This window comes from Euprymna scolopes, chromosome 16 (genome assembly GCF_053919585.1).
Source record: "Euprymna scolopes isolate OS-2025 chromosome 16, ASM5391958v1, whole genome shotgun sequence".
Taxonomy (NCBI): domain Eukaryota; kingdom Metazoa; phylum Mollusca; class Cephalopoda; order Sepiida; family Sepiolidae; genus Euprymna; species Euprymna scolopes.
This window is the reverse complement of record NC_136497.1, coordinates 121324412-121333610: the sequence shown is the minus strand read 5'-3', so window position 1 is coordinate 121333610 and position 9199 is coordinate 121324412. Positions and strand designations below refer to the sequence as shown.

At 34.2% G+C, this 9199-nt stretch overlaps 1 non-coding gene across 1 annotated transcript; it reads right to left on the bottom strand.

The window, feature by feature from the left end:
• Positions 1-6128: 6128 nt before the first annotated feature.
• On the bottom strand, positions 6129-6201 carry Trnar-acg (transfer RNA arginine (anticodon ACG)). Its single transcript has one exon. It is a non-coding gene; the product is annotated as a tRNA-Arg (tRNA).
• Between the last annotated feature and the right edge of the window lie 2998 nt (positions 6202-9199).

The window sequence follows — 9199 nt, the reverse complement described above, 5'->3', positions numbered from 1 at the left end:
ATGAGGTGTGTGTTAAGCAAAAAAAAAAAAAAAATTGGTAGTAGGAAGGCAGGCTCGAACCCGTATCGCGAAGTAGTAAAAGAACGCGAAAAAAAACTAACGTCTTTGCTGTTACGACTACCGCCACAAAGGCAGTGACGTAGGTTTAAATTAAGGCTAGACAATCGAAAAGAGGGGATGACTTTCGAAAATATCGGCGAAAAAAGTTACCCCCTCCCCGTAGATAAGAGCCTTGATGAGAGGAAAGTAATGAATGTTTTTAGCCAATATTTCGGAATTTGTCGTCTGAAATTGTGAAAATCCATAGCCTCTGTCGAAAGTTTTAGACAGACATGCAAACATACATACATTTATTTATCAGTAGCTCAAATTTTCGATCCAAACTGATTAAAAAGCTTGCCCTATCTCTGAATACCTTTTATGTAAAATTTAAAATGTTTAGACCAGAAATTCTCAGATGAATTTGGTAGAGACCGCCGAGATCAATTTAAACTTTGACCCCTATTTTGATCCCTTGATATTTATTGTTTTGGGATATAATTAAGTTATTAAGTTAGATCCATGTTCAAGAAACCTATATCTAAAATTTCAAATGTTTAGACCTTAAATTGACGGAGGAGTTTGGTAGAATTCTCAAAGATCAAATCGTTGAAGTTTGACCCCTTAACAGCCAAATTGTTGGCTGAAAATAGATTACAAAGATTTTCCATACTCTCACTACCCTGTATATCAAATTTCGAGTCTGTAAACTGAAAATTGGCAGAGTTATTGCGTAGGGAACTGTACAGAGAGACACACACAAACACACAGACAGACAGACACTTTCCCTTTCATAGATATATAGATATACATATACATATAAAGAAAGAGAGAGAGAGAGAAAGAGAGAGAGAAAAGACACACTTTCAAATATTTTTCATATTTTCACACACAAATGTACACGCACACACACATATGTATCATTCGTAATAATCCCAAACTCAGAAGATAAATATATTTCCTACTCATCATATTTTATTCATATGCGTATATAGTACGTCTTAGGAATGTTTCATTGAATTGCGGAACTCCATCAAACTACTGATCAGAGCTATTTATGTGTTGCTTTGAACAGAAAATATATAGTTAGGGAGATGCTTGGCAACAGTTGGCAACCTTCACTGGTGCTTCCTTTCTAGGAAAAAACCCAGTGCCAACAACAATAGAACTATCTAGTTGATACGATATGAATGAATGGGTGGTGTTTAGGGGCGGCGTTAATCATTAGTTAAGCACAGTTGAGCTCGTCTATTCTTCGTATTAGTTTAGTTCCAATCTATTTCGTACCCCCTCGTCCATGAGGGCCGAGTTAATCACAAAGCCGGTTTTTAATGCAGAGAAAATCAAGATTTTTCTAAAAAAGACTTCTTTGAAGGAGAGAAGAATGAAGACTGAGTTTAAAAAGATTTCTGTTTCACTAACCGAGGACAAAACAGAAGAAGTGCCAGAACAGATGTTAATACGATAGCGAGTGTGTTATTTTGTGTGTAACGCTTACATCTTTTTTCTCCCAAGAGATCGTCGTTTAATTGGTATGACCTTCCATTTCTTATAATAAACTAGCCTGGATTTCCAGCATTGCCCGGGTGTTGGAGGTGTGTGTTTAGCAAAAAAAAAAAAAATAAATAAAATAAATAAATAAATAATAAATGAATAAAAATAAAAAATAGTTGTAACAGGCAGTCAGGCTCGAACCCGTACCGCGAAGGACGAAAACAACGTGACAAAAAAAGAAAAAGAAAAGAAAACCGTGACGTCTTTCGCCAAATCAGAAGTGGTGAAGGTTTAAATAAAGGCTAGTAAATCGAAAAGAGGGGATGACTTTTGAAAATATCTACGAAAAAAGCGACCTTTTCCTTGTAGAAACGTGCCCAGTTAAGAGTGAAGGAATTTATATGATTAGCCAATTTTTCGATATTTGTCGTCCGAAATACACGTCGTTGAGTGGGTTAAAAAACAGCCTACAGAAAATGGACTGTAATTGATGAAAGTATGATAGGTTATGAAAAGGAGGGGGTTGTAAAAAGATAGGGTTTGATATTCAAAAATTTTACCCTAAGCAAAATATGATTAAAGTAAAGCTAATTGTTTAACTTTTGGGGGCTGTTGGTGGAAAGGGGGCGGGTGGTGAGGTGGCGGCTGGTTGCCACAAACCCAAACGCCCCCAGAAAAAGTTTAATACAGAATGTATGAAATGGCACACCATACCAGTTCTATAATAGACCCTCGTCAAAAAAGAACGAAACATTTTACCCGCACTAAAAAAAAAAAAAAAAAAAATACACAGAATTTGATCTTCAGGGGTCTACATTATCCGCTCGAAAATCTAAATAAAAAAAATAAAAATTAAATGTTAAAAAAATGCGCTGAAAAATACTAAAGAAAAAAACATACAGGGGGTTTGCCGCTTTCATATGCCACTGGTTCCAACATGGCCGCCAGTTATATGTATATCTTTGAAAATCTTTTTATTGAATTGTTAAGTACAGAATAGTTACAAACACCCTCCCGTCCCCATGTTAAATAATAGGTTTCTAAAAAAGCGGGTCGTAAACTGCAAGAGTACCAAAATTGTTAGGCGTATTCAGTTAGCGTAACGGAGCACTTTGAACCAAGAATCCGATATGAAACATGCGGAAAGGGTAATTTAACAGAAAAGCCAACAAACAACTACAAGAAAAAATATACAGAAATAAATGTTACCATAGTTAATAAAAGTTACTTTTATGACAGAAAAGTTTATTGGTTTGTATTTTTAAGTAGCTTGTAAAAAAAAAAAATTAATTCACGAACCGGTTTAAAAAAAATCAAAATGGCAGCGACTTTGAAATGGAGAGCCTCGTTTCGAATTTGAAGAAGGGGCACCTGAGCATTTTGTGTTACCAATTAAAGAGAGTTCTGTCAACGTAAGGAATATTTAAAAACATATTTTAATGTTTTCCATTATTTTGTGCTTGAGGAATATTCGATTATGGCATGTGTAGTTTATATAAAAATTCATTTTAATAGTTATCGCCTCAAATTTTGTTTTAATTTAGGTTCGCTGAAATTATTTCAAGTAAAAAGCATTTACAACTATTTCAAAACAAAAAAAACATGGACTGAACTTTTATTGACTATGGTAACATTTATTTCTTGTATATGCATTTTTTCGGGTAGTTGTTTGTTGGCTTTTCTGCTAAACACCCTTACTAAATAATATCGACGAAATATCGAAAAACAAAGAAACAAAACCAGTTTTGAAAAATAATTAAGCTTTACTTACTTTAGTAAAATAATCCGAAACAGCAAAATGGGATAATTAAAAAGTAATCACGTAATTACTTTAGTTTTTTAAAGCAAAAAATCGATATAAATATGAATAAGAAGACAATGGCCCCCTTTTCAATCAGAACAGGTTCGTTTCAGTTTTACAGTATTGAACGGTGTAGTATTGCGCCGTCGGATTCAGAGTTGTACTATTGTAATGTAAAGAACACGCAGAAAGGTTGTAATTACCTGAATTTCTTCTAGTACACTGACAAAAAAAGCTTAAACAGATATATAAATAAAAATAAACAGGTAATGCAAATGTTTTTAAAAAGACACGTAATCACGTGAGCAGGATTTTTTCTTCTTTTGACACGATAACAAGTAACGTTCTTATTTTTTTATTATTTATCTATTTTCGACAGAGTGCTACGTGCAAGTGGAGAATGAGAACTTTAGCTCGGATGACCAAGCATAGACAAACAAAGGTACAGTAACGAGGATGACCATAGAAAAACCCTCCCCAATTTTTGAGTGGCCTTGTGCCTAATTTTTTTGTTTATTCCTATTTTGTTTGTAAACTTTTCAGGGTGAATAAAAATATATAACTCAAAGTGTAGTATCTCTTCTTCAGATGCTGCACTTTAATTTCTTGTTCTCTGTCATTGGCGGAGAAATCCTTCTCGACTGAGACAATTTTTTTTATTTTTGTTCCTTTTCTTCACGTTAAAAAAACGACCCTGGTCTCTAACTCTGTCTAGTGAGGGAGACATTGTAAATAGGAACTGAACTCCTTTGTTTTGTAGCAACGACATTTATTTTCGGATAGTTGCCGAAATAAACGTAATCGTTCTCTTTCTCTCTGACCCCCATCCTCTTAAACGTTATTTTGAACGTGGTTCCCAACCTTTTTATATAACGGCACATTATTGTGCTTTATGAAATTTTTGTGGTTCACGTATCGCAAAAAAATGAAATATTTTCTACTCATAAAGTCTTTTTGTAAAAAAAACAAAAACAAAAAAAACTAAGAATATTATATAAGAAGAATTTTTATTCACATAAATCAACATATCCCGTATTCAATATACGGTATCGTGTTGGTACATAAATTGGGTCTTAATTATTCAGCTCTGATATACATTCTCGATACTTTGAAAACATCCTGATATTTCGATATCTTTTCTATTATATAAATCTCACCTGTCTGTTTAAATGTCACGTCACGAGTTCGAGACAACCTGTCTACACACAATACTTTTTTTTCTGCTCAACACACACCTACAAACACCCGGGCAATGCCACGCACCCAGGCTGGTATAATGTAAACTATGAAAAAAAGATTACCAATTCGTGTTTGTAAAACGTTTAGATTCCAGAAATTCATCGATTTTGAATTGATCAGTAGCATCATTATTAAAAAAAAATTCGAATCTCGCTAGATACAGCCACTCTGATGAGTCGTAGACGACGAAACACGTGTCAGTGGATAATTACATTTTAAAAAAATATATATATACCGCTCCCAATGCGGGGGTACCAAATTGGTTAAAAGGGAAAATTATTCCCAACTCGCATTTAGGTAAAAATGCACTTTCGTAAATAATTGAATTCATTCAAAACATATCGCTAAAACCAAAACAAAAAACAACATCTAAGCAAATCGCGATATATCCAGACAGTCGGCGGGATGGTCCAGGGGTAAGGGTTTAGGCTCATTACCGTTGGGTCTCGATTTCGAATCTCGCTAGATACAGCCACTCTGATGAGTCGTGGACGACGAAACACGTGTCAGTGGATAATTACATTTTAAAAATAATATATATATATATATATATATATATATATATATATATATATATATATAACTCTTCACAGCACACCAGTAATCATTCCACATCACACTAATATGCCATGGCGTAGTGGTTTGGAACCGCTGTTTTAACCCAGCAAATGGCTCTTTTTGCAAATATAGCTGGCTTGGGGTTGCTTTAACGTGTGGGCACGTAGCCATATGACAAATCTTTTTGTTTTACTGATCTTGCCAACAATGATAAAAAAGCCAAATCTGCACGAATTATATTTAATGTCTCCCAATTAAAAAAATGATTCCATCTTTAACTAAAGGAATTATGGAAATGCGATTGGATAACCAATCGGATGAATTAAAGTAGGAATTATTCGAGTGGAGAGAAAAAAAGCCGAATCCTGTTTGATAAGTCGAAAACAGCAATGGCGGAAGAATCTTGGCTCGTCGTTCAGCAACGATCCATTTGTTATCGATAACAGTGTTGATGGCGAAAGCCAAAATGATTTACGTCATCTTATATTGGCTCGCAGCTGCCTCAATATTTCAACATTGTGATTATTTGAGCGGTTAAGTGGAAACCTCGCACTCCATAGGAGTGTTGTTAATTGATGCGTACATCAGGGAGACATAATAATGGCCGTTTTTGTAACCAATGAAATAATTTATCTACACACACAAATATGTAAGGGAGAACTTAAATGCCTACTAGACACTATGCTTGAGTGCCTAAGATCTATCTGTACAGGGAATTGCCATAGCAACCTAGCATGAGGATACTTTTCAATACAAGTAAATCCTGACTAAATATTCAAAACTAGAGGCTGCGCCGCATCGGCACACACTACACCGAGTCAAACACAAAATCGAGTACACTCAACATCAAGTACACTCAACATCGTCTTACCATCAACATTTACCCTGTGAACTAGGAGTATATGAATTCCCATATGCGCAAAACAAAATCACTGAAAAAACAAAAATACCCTAACTAATGAGTAAACGTTGGATACAATGATGGTTAAAATTATTACGAACTTGCCAGGATTCGAATCTGGAATCTTCTGATCCGTAGTCAGACGCGTTATCCATTGCGCCACAAGTCCGGTACGTATGCCGAAAGATGTTACCGCAACTGTATACAGGCAGTGCTAAATTCCGTTGACATGGGCAGATAACTCTTTCGACAAGTTTACGAAACGGCCCCAAAACCCTTATTTCTGGCGTTTTGTGTGACTCGGCGTTGTCCGTTACGAACCATAAAATCAATCTAGGGACTCACATATTTCAGGGGGAAAAAAAGAAGAATTTTTCAATTCGGTGAATCCGTTCAAAAGTTTTATTGGTATATATACACACACACACACGCTCATAAATAGTATATATAATATAACATTCGCAGTTCCAACAATATCTTCTCGCTATGGATAATCCATACTTGCTTTTACGAGGAATGGTGAAGTTTCCTCAAGTGATGTTACCTTAAATAACAGCGTGAAGTTGAATAATCCACCAGACTAAATGAATTCTTGTCTTGAAATTCAGTAAGACCAAGAAACCACAAGAAAGATATACTATTGCATTTTAAGTCAATTGAAGAGATGAAAATTATATTCTCAATTTCTTTACTAACTCGGTGTTTGAGATTTAAAGGAGAACTTTAATGGAATTTTCTGAATATCTACGAGTACGTATCTCATATAGAGATTAAGTGTTCACCCCTTAAGAAATGCTAGGAACCAAAGTCTGATGTCTTAACCTCCAAAGAATCAACAGTCTAAGTATTGGAAGATTCTAATGTAAGCAGTTGGAATAGGATATTTTGGAATTCTAGCTGTCGGAGGAAGAATTATAGAATCTTAGGAGTTAAGGTTAGACTTTATGCCTTGCAACTTCGCAACACTGGTTGCTATGGTATGAATAGCGTTTTTACTTTCCTGATTCTAAAAATTCTTTTGAATAAACACGGAAAGTTATCAAAACCAGAATTAACAAAGAGGATCTCACGAAATATGAAAAGCAAAAAGAAACAAGAAATGAGAAATACGAATGGATATCAGTAATTCGCTTTTCATCTGTCAAATTCTAGAAGAATTAACCATACATCAATTTCCTTCAATTTAACATCGATTGTTTAACAAACATGAAAACATCAAATAAAAACAAAATGGCTGTTTTGTTTTGGTTTCAGAATTCTAATACCATTCTCATTGAAAAAAAAATCTGATTAGGCAATGTGTAATATTTTACTTAAAAATTAGCAAAGAATAACACAATTTGGTTCATTTTTTAATAATCTCTGCATCATGAAAAAAAGTCTTATTCTTTTCAAAATAGGAAAATTTTTAGCATGAATTGATGGATAGTCATAAATTCTTACAATCTTTGCACATTTTTGTGACAAATAATTTTGTGTGTTTTTTTTTAATTTAGAATGTTTACTTAATTAGGTGATTCTATCACAAGCGCCACCATGTTGGTTTTTGTAAGTAATCAACTACTTTATTTCTGAAAATTTCAGCTGAAGTAAAATGAAACATAACAAGTAACTTGAATGCCTATTGGTAAGATCTTAAATGCCTACTAGACACTATCCTTAACTGTATCAGATCCCTCGGAATGGGGCTTGGTCACGATTACCTGACATGATTCGAGATGCACCGATTAATCGATAGGTAATGAATAATCAGCCTTATCGTCCATAATCAATAATCAGTCGATTAAATTGTAATCGGCCGATTACTTTTCCTTTGTTTAATTCCAACCATCTCAAGAATGCCAAGTGACTCAAACGATAGCCAACCTATAATCTTATCAGGGCGTTTCCATTTATGCTGAACATCTACAGAAAACAACATCAATATATTACAGATGAAAGAGTCCGCTGTGGAATTTCCACAGGTTCCGTTAGTTATTTATAATTTTGCACGTTGTATCCAAATGCACGTATCATTTATTGGCGTAAAACTAAACTTATTAAACATTCAAGGTTGAAACTTGGTGGGCAAGTAAAGCACATAATAGCGTTTGTTTGTATTTCATGTGGTTTGATTGTAAATTTTGTTAAGGATTTTATGGGCATCATTTGAGTTGTACCCTCTGTAATTCATTAACACAGTGACTACTAATTTAACAAGATGTTTGTTAAATTTCTAACTGATATTTTGAATTTGTGTCGTTGTTTTTAGTTTTGTTAAATGAAATTACAAAATACAAATAAAATTTCCAATTCTTCAATTAATATAATTAAACAACTTGATATGAAATTAAACAAAATTACAAACAAACTATAAAGTAATAATTTAAATTCTTAAGTGAATAACTATAAGCTTAAGTTCTGCTTTTACTGGAGCATGTTGTAGTGGTTACCTCTGCTATGCACCTACTGCTGCTCTACTGCCTCTTCTATTCTTGCTACCCGCCTCCTCTGCTCTCATTATCATATAAGTATTTAAAAGTTGAATACTCTTAAGTTGTAATGTAGAAACGAACTTTCTCCATTCTCAGGACACTCATAGGTTCATACACATTACCACCTATACAAATGAGCCTCTTACCCTCCATGAATGAAGGTAGTATACTTAAATATTTAAAACCCAGTTTACTCAGCAGTGGTAATGTCTCCTATGTCTTTTTTCACAACTGAAATGTACCATCAACTCTTGTGAGTAGTGATACAGCTACATAATGATGAAGTTATTTTTTGCACGATTCTTTTTTAGTTTAGATTGTGCGTCTTGTATTTCTGTTGTATTTGCAGTTGCAAACTCTATGTTTTACTTGCTCCGCGTTTGGATTTGTTACTTTGGGCTTGGTTGAAGCTAATTCATCAAATGGGATTGAAAGAGATACAGTTTTACGTTCACTTTGATCTTCCTGACCTCAAAGAAGTGTATCCTGATTCCGCTTCATTATCACCAGTCGAAAGTAGAAGATGTAGAAGCCAATCCGTATTGGTGTTTTCCATATCAGTTCTTCAGAAAATAGAAACACAAGCATTTTTATATTGGATGAAAATCTTGCTTCCATTGGTTCTCTGAGTTGTTCAACAAAAAAGGATTCCACTAAAGTAAAAAATATTAGCATTGGATTGAACAGCTTTTG